A 5090-nucleotide genomic window follows, 5' to 3' on the forward strand; every position below is an offset into this window, starting at 1 on the left:
GCAGCAGCTTGGTTCGAAAAATTTCTATAGATAGGCCTAGGGCAAAGTACCCCGATCCACGACGACAGCACAGTCAAGGCCACGTGTTGTCTCCCGTGGTTAACCATTTCATTACTGGGGCGCCTCCATTATTTACGTTTGCACAGAAAAGGTGAGGTTAAAAATGTAACTTCATTCAAGGAAGATTTAGACAATTACGTTTGCACAGACTAGATCTAGATCTAGATGGAATTATCTCCATTCAAGGGAGATTCAAACAAACGACAGCGCAGGTCGCTATATCGCGTCTTCTAAGTTTCTCTATAGACCAGTACAGAAATGTCAGAGAGCTTGGTTATAGTTGTAATGAGCGTTCTACTTCTACGATACTTGCAACACAATTGGGTTATAATGATAAGCACCGAAGATTAGAGCTGTTACAACAAGACAGTGACAAACACCAGGAAAAAAAGAAGGGCGGGGGGGGGATTTAAGGACGATAGATTAGATGTTGTTTGAAGGGAAAAAAGAGTAGACTGCTCCAGCGCACCCGACAACCACCCGCTGTCAAAGAACAAGTTTTTTGGGGGGGGTTTGGCAAGTGTTTTACGGCGCTCGCAACTGCATAATAATGTCATATGAGCTTGCGGGACGCACCTAATATTTTTAGTTGGTAGGAAATTTTGAATTTTGCCTGGGTGGTAGCCGAAACCTAGATCTACTCTTGTCAATTTTAGACCACAAGGGATCTTTAACGTGTGCAACTTGCACACCGGCCCTCGAGAATTTTTCGCCCTTTTGTCCAAGAAGGCTAGGTGTAGATCTTTCCAACTAGAAGATCAGGGGTGTGGCAGAAAGACAGCAGTAATAAGGAGCCAAGGAGTAGCAGTAGAAAGCCTGCAGAAAGAGTCAGGAGCCCAGAGGAGGGGACAAAGGAGGTGAGGGGGGGGGGGCAGAAAGAGGAGACGGAAGCAAACCACAGACCATTGCTAGAGAGCAGGAAAGGAGGTGAAAGGAGACAATTATAGAGAAGAAAATTTTTCGGACGCTACCTGGATTCGAACCCGGGACCAATACCTTAGCCTCTAGGCCACGAGAGCCCCCAACCAGTCTTTGGAGAACGCAAGAAAGTGCAAAAATGCGAACGTCAGCGCCGTAGTGTAGTGAAGAGGTTAAGGCCATTGGGCTAAATCTCATATCACATTTACAACGACAGACCTATTTGACAGTTTCAAGGACAAGTGACTGTGAAAACTGACTGGATTAGAAATGATGCATGACGTATCAATATATAACGCTGAGAAATATGTTGGGTGTGGGGTTTTTTCTGTTTTATTTTATCTATTTGATTATTATTATTATACAGTGGAGTCCACTTATAACGAGTCCGGAAAAAACGAGAAGTCTGTTATAAAGACACTATTCTAAAACCCCGTTTTTTTCTCCTCTTTACCTTTGTAAATAAAATACTGCTATACCGCAGTCAGACAAACACGCTAGTCGGTTATAGCGGGATATTCCTGCTGCTGTGCACATCGTGTAGGCCAATTATACATAATGTAAAACCTCGCCAGTTGAGAAACTTGTTGGTAATCTAGCGAAACAAAGAATGAGAGAGCCCATGTGTGTCAACAATGAAGGCCGGAGCGACTGAGTAGGGAGGGCATAACATGCGCAGACAAGCACAACGCATTGTGTGATAGGCCAGCGTAGGGCCTAAGCCAAGGAGTTTACAGTTCTAAACTCCTTGGTCTAAGCCTAGTTTAAATTATCAAGGACTATCATGCCTCTCACTTCTCCGATGCGGGGATGGAGGGGTCACAGTTATTTGATAGATGGAGCAAATGTGTGATATGCGCAAGCTGACGAAATGCACCACAGGGTGTGGTGGGGTGGGGGAAAAACAGTTGGCGAGTTAGCCCAGAGCCCTTTTTTTATGATCGCCAACGCCGAGCTGCCAGTCAACATCGCTTGATCTAGCGCTAGAGAAAGAAACCTGATTCGATTTTTGATCAAGTAAGACCTAGAGGTCAAGTTGAAACAAAATCATCATCAGGGGAGATAGCAAAAGGAAATAAACAGTACACCAAACTCATAGATTAAGCCTACTTTACAACAGTTTCCCTTGAATTTATTACTGGATCCTTTATAGCGAGAATCCTGCTTTAACAGACATTTTGCTCCGGTCCCCTCCCTCTCGTTATAACAGGATTCCACTGTATATTATTTTTAGGGGGGGGGGGGGGCGTAGTGGTAAGTGTTTTACGACGTTCACAACAGTATAAGGTCATTAATAGTTATGAGCGTTCGGGACACATTAAACATTTTCAGTTAGAAGGCAGTTTTGAATTTTGTCCTGGTGGCGGCCGATGCGTAGGCCTACTCTTATAGCTTACCACCAAGGGATCTTAAACGTGCGCAACTTGCGCACTTCAGTCAGTGGCACTGCCCGGGGGGAGGGGAGGGGGTAGTGACAGTTTGACTCTGCAATAATAAGCGCTGCTTTTTTAAGTGCTCTTAAAACACTGCAGGGGAACTTGAATCTTTAATGTATCGGGGTAAGTCATTCCACTTTAGCAGACCATATCTAATATAAAAAGGAACGCTGTTCATAAAATTGTAGTTTTGTAAAAGTTTGAGTAAAATTGTTTTTATCTCTGAACAACCTAAGATTCCTTAATGGCACAAACTTTTAAAGAGAGTTTAAGAGATAGGCCGGTGCAGCGACCATGGATGACTGGGGTTCTTTCGTGAGTGCTGTAATTGCCTCGGGCTCTTTTTTTTGTGGTTTTTGTTTTGTTTTGTTTGCTTCAGCGGACATCCCCCCCCCCCCTTTCCTTGGATTGCATACTACTCCATTAATTTTCAGGATGCGGTATTTAAAAGGAACATTGTCTGAAATCCTGAAGATCCTAAATTTAACTATCAAGCTATAAAATGAATAAAAAGAAATTATTGCCAGCGAAATTTGCGACGGACCCCTCACTTTGGTAACTTTACATGTCGTCGACAAGCTGTTGAAATATTGTACATATTAAGCACAGAAAGTAAACTTTTACAGAAGAGAGAAAAAAGTATAAATCTGTTGACAATTTTCAGCCTTAATACATTATGTTTTTTGTTTTTTTGCTTTTTTCAGCATAACTTAAAATTATACATTTTGACAAAACATTTCTTGAGCACAAACAATCGATAGGCCTACATAGATCTATGTACCAGAAATGAAGAAAAGAATCATCCTCAATATAACTGACTAGCTAGAAAAGGCAATTAATGTCGGCCAGCGAAATTTGTGACGGACCCCCACCCCCCCCTCCCCCACTTTGGTAACTTTACATTTACTTATGTCGTCGGCAAGCTGTTAAAATATTATATTAAGCACAGAAAGTAAACTTTTACAGAAGAGAGGTAGATAAAAATTAAAATCTTTTTACAATAATTGTATCTACATTATGTATTTTATCTTGCTCTTTTTTTCAACTTCAACATTCAGATTGCCAATTTCGGCAAAATGTTTCTTGAGCACAAACAATCGATACGAGAGATTAATGTTACATGCGCGGATGTATTAGGAAGTTACAGTATCTTGTGTATACTAGTATTTATTTATGATTTGTTTATTCTTAAATAACTGAATTTTTTATATAATTTGTTTTACAATATTTATTTATTCAAATACATTTATATTTTAAAAAAATTGGGCTTAGACCATCTGAACAACTGGCGACGTCATGATTCTATAGACTCATGGTTCGCTGTCGAGTTAGGAGTGTGCAGATTATTCTGCTCTCTAAGCTTTCATTTTGCCGTCCAAGCTTAATCCTTGAGCTGGCTATGGTGAAAAGTTAACGCCAGAACATTAATTGATAACGTGCGCCATTACTTCGATTTACCTAACGTTGTTTATCTTGACTTATTAAATCAATGGAACTTTGTCTAGCCGTATGAATATTAACAAGTTGTGGTAGTTTTTCATCTCATTAAAAGAAACTGGAATGAGTTAGAAATTAGTTTCTTACATTTTCCAATTCTAAAGCGTTTATTTACCACTTCATTAGAAATATTTTCAAACGTTTCTGTCGAGAGTATGAGGCATAGATCTATCTTTAGACGTTCTCGTCGGTGGGTGGGTGGATGTTTTCTTTCTTTCAGACCCGCAAGAAGTCGGGTAGTCCATGTCTCCATTTCTTGCCGCTTCGCCGCAGGCAATTTTTTGCTCGCGCGTCTATTCAGTGATTCCCTAGAGTTCCCCTTTTACCAAGTTCTCCATAAACGTTGTCCTTTTCAATAGACGTCTTATCAACTGGATGGTTCAGCTCTGTTGGCTGTGTCGGTAAATGTGTCTGTCAGTTTGATATCGGTGCTGCACCCACATGGAATGTGTTATTAGTTTTTTTTATAAAAACAATAACAAAACAGGTGCGAAAATTTCGTGGTCTGTGTCGTCTTGTCCCGATGAAACTTGTTCTTACCCATTAGAATTCTTGTGGCCCTCCAAACGGGTTATGAAAGTCTAGAAAGTCTCCATCCCGATTAAGCATTCCGGAATAGATCTAGAATGGTACGTACATAGACCTAGGAACTGGGTTGTTTGTTTTGTTGCGTTGTTTTTTCCCGTTTCGTTTTTATTTTCTGATTTGTTTTTGCTTTGTTTTTGTTTTTGTTTGTTTGTTTTTTTTTTGTTTTTTTGGGGGGGGGTTGCTTTTTGCTTTCTCAAACCACAGCCCAAACCTGACCAGTCGTTGCTAACAGCCGTAAACAATTATTTTTCACGCTTCATCCTGTTGATTATTACGCGTTTTATGCCTATCATGGTGCGAAAACTGTCGTCAGTTCAAGAATCTGCATTAGCTTCGGTTCTACAATATTTGTTAAAGATAAAAACAAAGGATAAACCATGGTTGATTTTGACAGCTACTCTGTTTGTTTTGTTCTGAAATCTCACACCAAAAGGTGGGTTGTCGGTAGACATTCCGTGACGCAGACATATTTGTTACGTCCCCTTTTGCTTCATTATTAATTTCAGAGGTCCTGATGCACTTCTAGATTTATTTATTTATTTATTTATTTATTTATCGGTTTATTCATTTAATTAATTGGTTGATTTATTT

This window comes from Aplysia californica, unplaced genomic scaffold, assembly GCF_000002075.1.
Source record: "Aplysia californica isolate F4 #8 unplaced genomic scaffold, AplCal3.0 scaffold00945, whole genome shotgun sequence".
In the NCBI taxonomy this organism is placed as follows: domain Eukaryota; kingdom Metazoa; phylum Mollusca; class Gastropoda; order Aplysiida; family Aplysiidae; genus Aplysia; species Aplysia californica.